This window comes from Triticum dicoccoides, chromosome 4A, assembly GCF_002162155.2.
Source record: "Triticum dicoccoides isolate Atlit2015 ecotype Zavitan chromosome 4A, WEW_v2.0, whole genome shotgun sequence".
NCBI lineage: Eukaryota > Viridiplantae > Streptophyta > Magnoliopsida > Poales > Poaceae > Triticum > Triticum dicoccoides.
In genome coordinates, this window is record NC_041386.1 from 40,391,256 (window position 1) to 40,407,052 (window position 15,797).

Genomic DNA, 15,797 nt, shown 5'->3' on the forward strand with positions numbered 1-15,797 from the left:
GAGTGGAAGGTCTGCTCTCCACTCGGTAGGATTTTAAAAACTTAGGCGAGTACTGGACTGCAGCTAAGCCCCCGAGTGGGAGGTCTGCTCTCCACTCGGTAGGATTTTTTCAAACTTAGGCGAGTACTGGACTGCAGCTAAGCCCCCGAGTGGGAGGTCTGCTCTCCACTCGGTAGGATTTTTTCAAACTTAGGCGAGTACTGGACTGCAGCTAAGCCTCCGAGTGGGAGGTCTGCTCTCCACTCGGTAGGATTTTTTCAAACTTAGGCGAGTACTGGACTGCAGCTAAGCCTCCGAGTGGGAAGTTTGCTCTCCACTCGGTAGGATTTTTAAACACTTAGGCGAGCACTGGGCTGCAGCTAAGCCTCTGAGTGGGAGTCTGGCTCGCCACTCGGTAGGATTTTTAAATACTTAGGTGAGTACTGGGTTGCAGCTAAGCCTCCGAGTGGGAGGTTTGCTCTCCACTTGGTAGGATTTTTAAACACTTAGGCGAGCACTGGGCTGCAGCTAAGCCTCCGAGTGGAAGTCTGGCTCACCACTCGGTAGGATTTTTAAATACTTAGGCGAGCACTGGGCTGCAGCTAAGCCTCCGAGTGGGAGTCTGGCTCACCACTCGGTAGGATTTTTAAACACTTAGGCGAGCACTGGGCTGCGGCTAAGCCTCCGAGTGGGAGTCTGGCTCACCACTCGGTAGGATTTCTTTTACAAACTTAGGCGAAACGGATTCGCAGCTAAGCCTCCGAGTGGGAGTCTGGCTCACTACTCGGTAGGATTTTTTTACAAACTTAGGTGAAACGGATTCGCAGCTAAGCCACCCACTGGGGGATTTCACACGCAAACAAAGGCGACAACAATTATAGGAAAAAATTTAACACTATTGTCTTTGATAAATAGACAACAGAAGTTTTTCTTATAACATCTCATTCGAGTGAGAATTGAAGTGTAAAAGGGCCGGAGCAGTTCCACATTCCAAGTTCGTGGCTCATCGATCTGGCGATCGACATTGTAAAGGTGATACGCTCCATTGTGGAGGACTCTAGTGACGATGAAGGGACCTTCCCAAGTAGGAGCGAGCTTGTGTGGTTTCTGTTGATCCATTTGGAGGACCAAATCTCGTTCTTGGAAGGCTCGGCTCTTCACATTTCTGGCATGGAATCGACGCAAGTCTTGCTGATAAATGGTCGATCGGATCATAGCCATTTCTCTTTCTTCTTCCAGGAGGTCGACTACGTCTTGCCGGGCTTGTTCTGCTTCATCTTCGGTATAAAGCTCGACTCGGGGTGCATTGTGAAGTAGATCACTCGGCAGGACTGCTTCCGCTCCGTAAACCAGAAAGAACAGAGTTCTTCCAGTCGACCGATTCGGGGTGGTCCTCAATCCCCACAGAACTGACGGAAGCTCATCGACCCAAGCGCCTACTGCGTGCTTGAGATCACGCATCAGCCGAGGCTTTAGTCCTTTGAGAATCAGACCATCTGCCCTTTCTGCTTGTCCATTCGACTGGGGGTGGGCGACCGATGCGTAGTCGACTCGTGTGCCTTGAGAGGCGCAAAAAGCTCTGAACTTGTCTGAATCAAAGTTTGACCCATTGTCGGTGATGATGCTATGCGGGACTCCATATCTGAATGTTAACTCCCTGATGAAACTGATAGCAGTGCAAGCATCAAGATTCTTGATAGACTTAGCTTCAATTCATTTGGTAAACTTGTCGACTGCCACAAGCACATGTGTGAAACCGCTCCTGCCTGTTCTCAATGGGCCAACCTTGTCCAGTCCCCAAACAGCGAAGGGCCAGACGAGTGGAATGGTCTTCAGGGCTGATGCAGGCTTGTGCGACATGTTGGAGTAGAACTGGCACCCTTCACACTTGTTGACTATCTCTTTTGCCATTTCATTCGCTCTTGGCCAGTAAAATCCCGCTCGGTACGCTTTAGCCACAATAGTCCGAGAGGACGCATGATGATCACAGGTCCCCGAGTGGATATCATCAAGGATTATCTGACCTTCTTCTGGTGTTATACACTTCTGACCGACTCCAGTCGCGCTTTCTCTATACAACTTTCCCTTTATGACTGTAAAGGCCTTGGATCGACGGACGATCTGTCGAGCCTCTTCTTCGTCCTCCGGGAGTTCCTTTCTCAGGATATACGCGATGTATTGTATCGTCCAGTCGAGGGTGATTGCCAAAACTTCCATGATTAGGCCGACCACTGCTGGAATTTCAACTTCAGTCCGATCTGTGGCACTCTTTGGCTGCGGGGCTTCATCTGTAAAAGGATCTTCTTGGACTGATGGCGAGTGGATGTGTTCCAAAAACACATTGCTGGGGATGGCTTCTCTCTTGGAGCCTATCTTTGCCAAATCATCAGCCGCTTAATTTTTCAGTCTGGGGATGTGATGAAGCTCTAACCCCTCAAATTTCTTCTCTAACTTTCTCACTGCATTGCAATAACCAGTCATAGCTGGACTTCTGACGTCCCACTCCTTCATCACCTGATTAACCACCAAATCTGAGTCGCCATAGACCATGAGGCGACGGACGCCGAGTGAAATGGCCATGCGCAACCCATACAAAAGTGCTTCATATTCTGCTTCGTTATTGGAGGAATCGAAGTGAATCTGGAGAACATATCTGAGCTTATCTCCTTGGGGGGAAACCAATACTACCCTAGCACCGGAACCATTCAGCATCTTAGATCCATCGAAGAACATGGTCCAGTGCTCCGAGTGAACTTGAGTCGGAAGTTGCTGTTCGATCCACTCGGCGACGAAATCTGCAATTGCTGAGGACTTGATAGATTTCTTTGCCTTAAACTTGATATCTAGGGGAAGAAGTTCAATCGCCCATTTGACCACTTGACCAGTTGCATCTCTGTTGTGCAAAATCTCTGATAGTGGAGCTTCGCTAACGACTGTAATGGAATGATCAGAGAAGTAATGTGCAACCTTCTTCGTGGTCATATAAATCCCATATACAAGCTTCTGGTAATGAGGATATCTTTGCTTTGAAGGAGTCAAAACTTCAGAAACATAATATACTGGGCGCTGAACTTTGAAGGCCTTTCCTTCTTCTTCCCGCTCGACCGTAAGTACTGTACTGACAACTTGTCCTGTGGCTGCCATGTAAAGCAGCAAAGTCTCCTTGCTGATTGGGGCAGCAAGCACCGGCTGAGTGGAGAGCAGAGCTTTGAGCTCTGTAAATGCTGCATCAGCTTCTCGAGTCCACTCGAACTTGTCGGACTTCTTCATCGGTCGGTAAAGAGGCAATGCCTTTTCACCGAGGCGAGAGATGAATCGACTTAAAGCGGCCAAGCATCCTGTAAGCTTCTGGACGTCATGCACATGCACAGGACATTTCATCCGGAGTATAGTACCAATTTTTTCAGGATTGGCGTCGATTCCTCGTTCGGAAACGAGAAAACCGAGTAACTTCCCACCTGGAACTCCAAATGTGCACTTTGACGGATTGAGCTTGATATCATACCTCCTGAGGTTGGCAAAGGTTTCAGCAAGGTAAGTCAGCAGGTCGGAACCCTTCCGTGACTTAACCACAATATCATCCATGTATGCCTCCACATTCCGACTAATTTGAGTGAGCAAACACTTCTGAATCATCCTCATGAACGTGGCTCCAGCATTCTTGAGGCCGAACGACATGGTGACATAACAGAAGCACCCGAATGGAGTGATGAAAGCTGTTTTGATCTCGTCGGGCCCGTACAGACGGATCTGATGGTACCCGGAATAGGCATCTAGAAAAGACAAATGCTCACATCCCACAGTCGAGTCGACTATCTGGTCGATGCGCGGGAGAGGAAAATGATCTTTCGGGCAGGCCCGATTGATATGCTTGAAATCAATGCACATGCGAAGTGACTTGTCCTTCTTGGGGACCATGACAACATTAGCGAGCCACTCGGAGTGGTAAATTTCTCGAATGAACTCTGCTGCTAAGAGCCGAGCCACCTCCTCGCCAATGGCCTTCCTCTTCTGGACGGCGGACCGTCGAAGATGTTCTTTCACAGGTTTAAATTTTGGGTCGACTCGTAGACGGTGCTCAGCCAGCCCCCTGGGAACTCCAGGCATGTCAGTAGGCTTCCATGCGAAGATGTCCCAGTTCTCACGGAGGAACTGGGCGAGCGCTTCTTCCTATTTGGAGTCGAGCGTCGTTGAGATGTGAGTCGGAGCAGCATTTGGATCGGTCGGGTGAATGTGAACTGCCTATGTTTCACCGGACGACTGAAAAGCTGATTCTAAAGCAGGCTTCTTAGCTCGTAGCAACTCACTCGGATCTACAGTCTTCTGATACTCTTGCAGCTCGACCACTGCCATCTGAGCGTCAGCAATCTTTGAGCCTTTCAGAAACACTCTTCTGCTTTCTTCCGATTGCCTATAAGAGTGATCACACCTTTGGGACCAGGCATCTTCAATTTGAGATACACATAACATGGTCGAGCCATGAAGCATGCATAAGCTGGCCTGCCCAAAAAAAAGCGTGATAAGCACTTTGGAAATCCACAACTTCGAATGTCAACTTTTCCTTGCGTAATTCTTGGAATCACCGAAAACCACATCAAGAGCAATTTGGCCAAGTGACTCGGCTTTCTTCCCAGGAATGACTCCATGGAAACTCATGTTACTGGTACTGAGCCTGGACACCGGAATGCCCATCCCTTTCAATGTTTCTCCATACAGTATGTTCAAACCGCTGCCTCCATCCATCAGGACTTTGGTCAGTCGAGTGCCTTCGACAACTGGGTCGACCACCAAAGCTTGCCTCCCAGGGGTGGCAATGTGCGTAGGGTGATCAGACTGGTCGAATGTGATGGCAGTCTGGGACCACTTTAGATAATTGGGTGTTGCTGGAGCAACCATATTTACCTCATGGTTAATAACCTTCAGTCGACTTTTTCTCTCAACATCAGCAAAAATCATCAGGGTGGAATTGACCTGGGGGTACCCATCGTCACTATCTTCCTTGTCCTCAACTTTGTCTGACTCCTCTTCCTTATCTTTGGACTGCTTGCCCTGAAACTGCTGGATCAGAAGCCGACACTTTCGAGTGGTATGCTTTGGGTAAATGAGTTTACCCTCTTCATCTTTCTTGGTGTGGATGTGACATGGTAGATCCAAAACATCATTTCCATCTTGGTCTTTAACTTTCTTGGGGTTCCAAGGTCCTTTGGGGTTTCCCTTAAATTTTCCCTGGGTTACGGCCAGGGCCTCCCCAGGAGTGGCTGGCTCGGCTTTCCGCTTCTGTTTCCGACTGGAATTTCCTCCGGTTTCCTAGGCGACTGCTTTATGCTTGCCACTCCGGAGTCGATCCTCATCTTCACCATTAGCGTATTTGGTGGCAATCTCCATCATCCGATTTAGAGACATCTCTCCGGTTCGACCGAACTTCAGATTCAATTCTCTGTACTTAACGCCTTCTTTAAAGGCACAAACTGCTTGATGATCTGGTACATTTTCAACTTTGTGATGCAATGTGATCCACCTCTGGATGTAATCCCTCAGAGTTTCATTCGGTTTCTGCACGCAAGACCATAATTCTGTAAGGCCTGCAGGTCGCTTGCATGTTCCTTCAAATGTGGTGACAAACACTCGGGAGAGATCCTCCCAAGTGTAAATGCTGCTGGGTGCTAACTGATTCAGCCACGCTCTGGCCGAGCCTTCTAACATGAGAGGCAAGTGCTTCATGGCTACCTCATCATTCCCACCGCCAATCTGGACAGCCACGTGGTAATCTTCGAGCCAAGTATCGGGCTTGGACTCACCGGTGAACTTACTAACTCCAGTCGCCAACCTGAAGTTGGGAGGAATTACAGCGGCTCTGATGGCTCGACTGAAACACTCCGGCCCTGAAACATATACTCTGCTACTGGTAGGCGCATCTCTGTCGTGGCCTTCTCGGTGAGCTCTATTCCTGTCGACCAAACCTTGAATGAGAATGGATCTCGCATCAAAGCCTGGTTCCCTGGGGTCGACTGAAATTCTCCGCCCAACACTATGAGGGCGTCTGTCATCCTGCTGTCGAGGCACATATGATCCACTCCTGGGGGGAGGGGTTGGCACTCGACGTTGATCATCACGATCGAATCAGTGATCATACTGCTCATTCCTTCTGTACTGATCACGCCGGTCTCCACGTCCCTCACGTCTCGGAGCCGATCTTGGGTTGTGAGCTGACTGGACTGTATCCGCTACAACGGATCGACTGCGGATCCTGTTTCGCGACTGAGAAACAACGGAATTCTGGTCTCCCGCTGCCCGGAGCAACGCTCTGATTTGCAACAAGCCTCTGCCAGCCTCTGACTGGGAGGGCTGAATCGACTCTGCTATACTTTCCACAGCCGCCAAATTCTGAATCGGAGTACGATATACCTGCGGGGGCGGAAAGAGTTGACGTCGACTGGATTCTGGAGCCCGTTGACGTGCTCGCTCATCGAGTATTCGCTGGAGATTCTCCAGTCGAGTGCGCTCGGCCAAGTTAGCCAAGCGCGCGTCCTCCAAGGCTCGGGCCTCGGGGGTTTCTCCAACGATAGGAGTGTGGAGTGCATCCATGTTTTGGCGGCGAAGCTCCTCCTGCTGCAATGACGTGAGAGGCTCGGGGAGATACTCCTTGTGAGGACGCGACGGGTCGCCCCCATCCGCGCCTCCGTCAGCGTGGGGGAAACCGGGAGGACTGCGTGGCCCATTGATCACCAGAACCTCTACAGCTGGGTCACTGCTGTCGCATTCGGATGCGGTCTCTGCGGAGCCAGTCGACAGGTCGAACAGGCCGTAGAGGGATTCGTCGGGCTCGATTGCCATGACTTGTGGGGTGGCCGACCGGAGGGCCACCACATGTCTCACCCTCCTCTGAAGCCTCGACCGACCGGAGCGCTTGCACCGGCGAGAAACAGGGCGGGGAGACGCCACAGGAGCCGACCAATATTGGGTCGATGGCTGCCGCAGGAGGACACCACGGACGCATGCGCGAAAGTGCGTCGCCCCGCGGACGGGGAGCGCGTCGACGTCGAGTGGAGCCTCCTAAAGCCAAGCGGAGTCGTCGGTGATGAACATGAGCGCGCCGAGACAGATCTCGCGGCCCTCCACCAAAGCTCCGCCCGAAACCATGATCAAAGAGATCAGAAAAAATCACAACTTCTCAAACTAGGCGCTAAGACTCCTAGCCCCACGGTGGGCGCCAACTGTCGTGGTTCTAACTCTGACAGTGATGTAGGTGGGTATGTATGGAGAGGCTAGATCTTAGCTATGGAGGAGTTGTAAGCACACGAGGATTACGAGTTCAGGCCCTTCTCGGAGGAAGTAATAGCCCTACGTCTCGGTGCCCGGAGGCGGTCGACTGAATTATGTGTGTATGAATAACAGGGGTGCGAACCCTCGATACTGAGGAGGGGGTGGCTTATATAGAGTTCGCCAGGCCCCTCCAGCCCTCAGTAATGCAGGGTTTAAAGTACATTAAGACTGGGGGTTACTAGTAACGCCCCTAATAAAGTGCTATGATGACCATAAAAGCTACTTAATGACCGACCGTTTGCGTGCAGGGTGACTTTAGATCTCCTGGCAGTCGAGTGGTTGGATCTTGGTCGAGTGATTGCTTTGTGGTCGAGTGTCTTGAATCCGTTGAGTGAAAGGTGACTTCTTCTAGGGATGTCCTTGGGTAGGGTACCTAGGACAGGTCCATGCCCCTACCCTAGGTACATAGCTTCATCACATGGAACACAGCCCGTCTCTGAAGATTCTATGCCTAGCGCTGGACTCTGTGTTCGTCTCCTTCCTCTGTCCATTTTTTATATACTTTATGTCTTACATTTCTCTTCTTTTCTCTATCTCTCTCTTATAACCTTTAAAGGCTCATAAAGTGACGCGCTATCCGCGCTCATTAAACCTGGGGGCTTCTTTAAACAGAAGCTTATTCATACGGGCTTCATGCCCAACACATGTGTCACACTTCCGCATGTACCTTTTATTCACCATTATATGCATCGATATGACTTAAGTTTTGGCCAAGCTAGGTTGCCTGGCTCCTGTGCTTACCCTTACGTTCCTGATTGTTCGGCTAGGTGGTAAAGGGAGCACCTCTGCGATTGTTACTGCCAGGTCAGCCGGACGTGTACCTCAGACTGGGTGAAGCCGAAAGCTAGCGTTCTTAAGGGAATATTTGGTCGGTGAACTAAAGATGATCTTTTTTTATTTTTATCTATACGCCCCCAGATGTTTTTCCTGCGTTTCTTTTTGCAGCATGGACATGCACCTTAGGGCATGCCTCCCAGGGAAAGGAACCCCTAACGGAACTATTCTCCCTGGAAGATGTTTCTTACTAACCATGTAATATAACATAACTAGTCGGGCACTTGTCTGTTCAAGCCCTAATGACCCCTACGCCTGGTCTCCATGCATTCCCCGGTTCCTATATAACCGCACGGGAATTCGGACACACTCCGGACCGTCAGGTCAGGAGGCTGAAGCGAAAAGGTCGGCCATGACAAATGATCTACAATCCGGCTAGAAGGCATTATAAATGTCAATTAAAATTACATAGTCATTTTGACTGATTGTATTCCTCTTCAATACCATCTAACAGGCTGTCTAATTTACAGTCCTGCTGGGAATACTTTGCGGCCAACTCTACCTGGCCGTATACTAAGTTTACAGGGATCTCCTTCCCATCGGGCCCTAAAGGACCGACCTCGGCCATGTGGTTGGGGTCAGCCTTTGCGTACCGCGTCTTCACCATGGCCCAGGCCTCCCTAGAGCCTTGACGGCAGGCTGATATCTTCCACAATCGGAAGCGCCGCCGTGCTCCCTTTAGCTTATCCGCAAGCTCTCCAAAACCTTCGGGCATGGAGACGGATGGCCACAGGGCCTGGGCGACGCCTTGCATCACCTGCCGAACTCGATCGAGCAGTTGCGAGAGCTCGGGAAGAAGGTCACCCGTAGAACTGGGCATCTCCTCTGCAGGACAACCTATTAGCACACCTACAAACATTGCTCTGTTATCGACTTCCCCGCCGAACTTTCTTTCAAAAGGTTCGTTCAAGCACTTACTAAATATGCCGCGCCGAAGCCGCTGATTCTCCTTCACGGAGTCTGACAGCTGGGCACGAACATCTTTCAGCTCGACGCCCAGCTTGGTGTTGCTCTTGGAGATGGTTCTTCTCCCGCCTCACCTTTGTCAGCACCTTCTCACCAGCCTTTAGCTGGCGTAGGAGGTGTTGCCTTTCCGGATTCAATCCGGTGCCATCTGCAATTTCATTTGTCAGATTCGCACGCATGCCGTGCTTCGCAAAATACTTATCTTTCGAAGTGTATATTACCAGAGGGGGTCTCCTTGGGCTCCCCTGCCGCGGCTAGTGCGGCCTCAAGTTGGGCTTTGCACTCTTCCAGCTCCTTGGACAGTAGGGAGTTCTTTTCTGTAAGAACCTGCATAACAAATGATCCTTAAATCAGTTATTCTAACTGTTTCAAGTCTCGGGGGCTATTGGTATATATATATATAATTACCAAAATTTTCTTACCCGTATGTCTTTTACATACTGCTCCGTGGCTCTGGCTAGACCATTTTGAGCGGCACGGAGGTACGCATCTCCCGAGTTGAAGGCATCTAACGCCCCTTGGGAGAAACAAGTGTCGCGAAGAATTGTCCGGCGACGCCTGTGGTTCATGGCACTCTCCACCTCAGAGTTAGTGGCAGACAACCCGTCCACATCCCAGGTGTTATACCTTTGCGCTGATGCCTCGGTCCGGACTGCACTTCTTTTTTGCCCACGGGGCCCTACGCCCCCTCGTTGGCTTGTCGCCACAGGTTCGGCCTTCCACCATAAAAACCTCCCCTGCAAAGTTCGGTTGCAATCAGGAAACTGAACACGAGTGGGCGGACACCTATTCGGGGTATTGGGACTTCGATCTCAGGTACCTGGGGCGTCAGGATTAGCCCTGGGTAATCGGCCGTAATGGCCACCAAGGCGTTATCCTTGCTCAATTGATGGAACACTCCATCAATCAGCTCCACAGATATGTCCGGATCCTCTTGAGAGGCCGGGTCGAGGGACCGTCTTGGGTCCTCAGGTTGTGGAGGAGGGCTGCTTATTTCCTTAACAGCCCAGCGCAGTTCCTATGTTAAAGTCGTCAGACTGATGGGAATACAAAACAGATGGACAAGTAAATATGGCCGCTTACCCAGCTCGGGGGATTGTGCATGGAGAATCCACCCTGAGGGTTGACGCGGAGAAATTCCTCCTCTTCTCCCTTATACAAAGTGGACAAGATCTTTAGTAGAGCGGCAGCTGAATCCGGCCTCTTACGACCGTAGCGGGTGGCGTCGTCCTCCCTGTTGAAGCCCCACATGGGGTGGCTTCTATACTGAAGCGGCTGCACCCCCCGCATAATGCATTCGGCCATAACCCCGATCATGGATAGTCCGGAATGGGCTAACAATCTTATTCGGCCCATCAGGTAAATGATGTCCCTGTCACTTTTCCTCTGAGGGCTCCGTGGGCACCAGCTTAGGCGCTTCTTTAAGGGAGCACTATTGAATTCAGGGAGGCCGATCCGGACAGGATCCGGCAGCGAGACGTCTTCTATATAAAACCACTCCGAGGGCCAGTCTTCGGACGCCTTCTTCCGGGTTCCGGACAGATATCCGGTCCCGGCGATGTGCCACACTTTGGCTCCGCCCACTTGATACATTGACCCCTTCTTGGAATGGGGCACGAGGCAAAATAGCTCCTTCCACAGTTCGAAATGAGTTCAACACCCAAGAACAGCTCGCAGAGGGCTACAAAGCCCGCGATGTGCAATACTGAGGTAGGCGTGAGATGATGTAGCTGGAGGCCGTAGAACTCCAGAAGCCCCCAGAGAAATGGGTGGATTGGAAATAAGAGTCCGCTTATTAAGTAAGGGACGAGGCACACCCGCTCTCCTTTGGAGGGATTAGGGGCATTCTCTGCTTGCTCTCCACCGTTGTAGATAGCAAGACCGGCTCGAACCGTGACCATATAGGCCGGGCGGAGAAATCCCTTGGTCTGGAGCGTCATTAGCTCGCTATGCAGGATGGAACATCTCTCCCAATATCCAGGCTTAGGGCTGGAAGGGCGAGGGGAGGAGTTGCGACGGCTGGCCATGGTGGGATGGACCTTTGTCGGATGCGCTCTGATGAACACTCGCGGAGGGGAGAAGGTGTAGATTGGATCTAAATCCTCGTCCCCTTAAATAGGGCAGCTCATTTATGCGGCTAGGGGTGTGAATGTAAAAACACTCAGACTTTTCATATTCGTTTGACACGTGGGAAGCATCCATTATTGGGCGTAGAAGCCAAGGAGCGCAAACATCTACAAGAAACCGGACTTTATTCAACAGGTACAGGGAATTTGGAGGAGAACCCGCCTTGCAATGCCGAAGACAATCTGCGCGCTGGACTCATCGTCATTGAAGCCTGGTTTGGGGGCTACTGAGGGAGTCCTGGATTAGGGGGTGTTCGGATAGCCGGACTATACCTTCAGCCGGACTCCTGGACTATGAAGATACAAGATTGAAGACTCCGTCCCATGTACGGAAGGGACTTTCCTTGGCGTGGAATGCAAGCTTGGCGATACGGATATGAAGATCTCCTACCATTGTAACCGACTTGGTGTAACCCTAACCCTCTCCGGTGTCTATATAAACCGGAGGGTTTTAGTCCGTAGGACAACATACACATCAACAATCATACCATAGGCTAGCTTCTAGGGTTTAGCCTCCTCGATCTCGTGGTAGATCTACTCTTGTACTACCCATATCATCAATATTAATCAAGCAGGACATAGGGTTTACCTCCATCGAGAGGGCCCAAACCTGGGTAAAACTTCGTGTCCCTTGCCTCTTGTTACCATCCGGCCTAGACGCACAGTTCAGGACCCCCTACCCGAGATCCGCCGGTTTTGACACCGACAGGTCTATACCCATTTTGCGCATTGTGTCCTGATAAAGCAGGTTCAGGCTGCTGCCGCCATCCATAAGGACTCGAGTGAGGTGAAATCTGTCAATGATTGGGTCTAGGACCAGTGCAGCGAATCCGCCATGACGGATACTAGTGGGGTGGTCCCTGCGATCGAAGGTGATCGGGCAAGAGGACCATGGGTTGAACTTTGGGGCGACTGGCTCCAACGCATATACATCCCTTAGCGCACACTTCCGCTCCCTCTTGGGAATATGGGTTGTGTATATCATGTTCACCGTCCGCACTTGTGGGGGGAACCTCTTCTGTCCTCCAGTGTTCAGATGGTTTTTGTGTTGCATTGCATGCTGGAGCACGCTTGCGTGGCCTGTATATGGATCTGGCTGCGCCGTCCTTTTGATGTGAGCCCTCTCGTGGATCGCATACTGGCTTATGTGCGGCCTCATTTGCCGCTCTATGTTGGTCACGGGGTCATCCAGCCAACCGGATGGCCGTTTTGTTTTTTGATTGCGGGGGATCTAAGGCCTCCTCATCGAATTCAGGTAGCAGCTTTTGCTTCAGGTAGCTCTTGGTGTGGCGATTACCGCCGTACTTTGCTGCAGTGTTGAGTACTTTACTCCATCTGATTCTGAGTGTGTCTTGTGCAGCCCTGAGCCTTTGCTTCTGCTTTTTTAGACTCCTCGCAGTGGCAACCAGCCTTTGATGGGCATTCTGTTGCTCCGGGTGCCTGTCCGGTGTGATGTCGTCCGGACTGTTATCTTCGACGGGGTCGGGTTGTTCGGTTTGATTCTCCGTGTTGCCCTGGTCGGGTGATGGTTCACCCTACTCTATCGCTGGGTCTATATGACCGCTGTTTCTGCCGAGGCAGGATTTGGAGCGGCGCTTACGCCGCCGCTTTGACTGCTTCTCGAGGGAACAACCCTTCGCTGCGTCCTTCCGTTCCTCGTCGTCATTTTCTTTGGGTGTGTCCACCATGTATACATCATATGATGGAGTGGCCGTCCAGTGCCCTATGGGCAGTGCTTCCTGTTCGTCTCCTGCATCGTCGTCCATACCGTTGATGTCTTTGGAGTCAAAGTCGAACATGTCGGTCAAATCATCGACAGTGGCTACTAAGTGGGTGGTGGGTGGGTGGCGAATTTCTTCGTCATCCGCATCCCAATCCTGCCGGACATAGTTCGGCCAGTACTCTCCTGACAAGGAGAGAGACCTTAATGAGTTCAGTATGTCGCCGAAGGGCGAGTGCTGAAAAATATCCGCGGAGGTAAACTCCATGATCGGCGCCCAATCAGATTCGATAGGCACGGGCGCAGGCGGTTCGGGGTCCATGGCCGGGGAAGGATCCGACAGCTTGGCATCACGGCTCTCGTGAAGGGTAAGGTCTATATTCGGCTCGATCGTCACTGAGGATACGACCTCCGTGTCAGGGTCTATCCACCCGTCCATGGATGGCGCAACTGGTTCCGAATTGAGGGTCAGAGCGGTTGCTGGCGCGATCTCCTGAACATTGTCCGATGGTAGAGCTAAATCATGTTCATCGTCATCGTGTAGCGCACAAGGCAGGGGCTCGAATCCGTCGAAGATCAAGTCTCCGCGGATATCGGCCGTGTAGTTTAAGCTTCCAAACCTGACCTGGTGGCCAGGGGCGTAACTCTCGATCTGCTCCAGATGGCCAAGCGAGTTGTCCCGCAGTGCGAAGCCACCGAATACAAAGATCTGTCCGGGGAGAAAAGTCTTACCCTGGACTGCATCGCTATCGATGATTGAAGGAGCCATCAAGCCTAATGATGATGACACAGAGGAACCCTCAATGAAAGCACCAATGTCAGTGTCAAAACCGGCGGATCTCGGGTAGGGGGTCCCGAACTGTGCGTCTAAGGCGGATGGTAACAGGAGGCAGGGGACACGATGCTTTACCCAGGTTCGGGCCCTCTTGATGGAGGTAAAACCCTACGTCCTGCTTGATTTATTCTTGATAATATGAGTCAGCTGTCCGGCCAAAGGATATAGTCCAGCTGTCCGGAGACCCCCTAATCCAGGACTCCCTCAGCGACCATGTCGGTGGAGGATGATGCCGTCAATGTGAGACCAAGAGCCATAGTGTCGCGGATGTACCGAGGAATTTGCTTTAGTAGATTCCAGTGACTATCCCGTGGAGCATGCATATGTAAGCACACCTGCTGCACTGCATACTGCAAATCCGGCCGGGTGAGGGTCGGGTACTGCAGAGCGCTCACAATAGAGCGATAGAACGGACCTTCCAGAGTGGGGGATCCCTCAAGGGTGGAAAGCTTCGCCTTCGTATCAACAAGAGTGGCGATAGTCTTGCAATTCAGCATGCCGACGCACTCAAGAAGCTCATGTGCGTACTTCTGTTGATGAAGGAAGAAGCCATCAGGCTGCGGAATGACCTTGATGCCGAGGAAGTAGTGAAGGGGACCCCAAGTCCTTCAAGGCGAACTTGGCACTAAGACAAGCAATGAGCTACCCAAGAAGCTCAGTCGAGGAGGCCGTGAGGATGATGTCATCGACGTAGAGATGCAGGTATGCAGTCGCATGGCTGTGATGATACACAAATAGGGAAGCATCAGAGCGAGTAGCTCGGAAGCCCATCTATTGTAGAAAGGCGGTGATGCGCTGGTACCACGCCCTCGGCGACTGCTTCAACCCATATAGTGAACGGGAGAGCAGGCACACATGAGCAGGATGGGCGGCGTCAATGAATCCAGTGGGTTGCTGGCAGTAGACCTGCTCGCCCAGATGGCCATGGAGGAACACGTTGGAGACATCTGTCCACTCACGGGACACTGCAAGGTGGTGGATGGTGCGAATCATCCCTGGTTTGACAATTGGGGCAAAGGTGTTAGTGAAGTCCACTCTGGCACGCTACCGGAAACCGTGTACCACCCAACGGGCTTTGTATTGCTCAAGGGTACCATCGGAGTGCGTCTTGTGATGAAAGACCCATTTCCCGCTAATGATGTTAGCGTGGCTGGGGCGCGGAACGAGCTGCCAAGTGTCGTTGCATTGCAACACGTTGAACTCCTCCAGCATGCCGGCAGGCCAGTTGGGGTCGTGAAGTGCGGCCCGAGCCGAGGTGGGAAACGGCAATGGCGAGGAAGTCGATGCCGCGCACAGGTACTGCTCGGTCGGGTAGCGAGTGCTCGAACGAAGGGTGTCAATGCACAACTGAGTAGTTATGCCGAGTTGCGAGGCCGGCATCGCAGCGGTCGGGGCGGATGATCCCGAGTCCAGCTGGGAAGCCGAGGTCAGAGATGAGGCGGCCAAACTCGAAGCTGCAAGTGTCAGGGTCGAGGCGGCCGCACCGGAGGGCGTAGAGGACACGCCAGAGCCGGATAAGGCGGAGCCATTCGGAAGCAGTTGCGGGCCCGAAGATGCACCAGCACGGCGGCATCGGCGAGTGGCAGTCACGGGCACCCTCCACGGGAGTGCGGCGGCGGCAGCGAGAGGGACCCACCGAGAGGTGATGATGACGATGTCGGTGTGTCAACTGGTGGTACCTGCTGAAAAGGAAACACTTTTTTGTCAAAGTAACGTGTCTTGAGGTGATCAACTAATGGGAAACGGGATCATAGCACCAATAGCCCTTGGTATTAGGAGGGTAACCGGCAAAGATGCACATGAGGGAGCGTGGGGCAAGCTTATTCGGGGCGGTGAAAGCGATGCTAGGATAACAGAGACACCCAAAAACATGGAGTTCATCATAGGATGGTGGAGTCCCATAAAGCAACTGATGCGGTGCATAGTTCCAACGACCGCGGCAAGGCCGGATGTTGGTCAAAAGATATGTCGTGGCAAGGGCATCCGGCCGAAAATGGGGCGAGAGGTTGGCGTG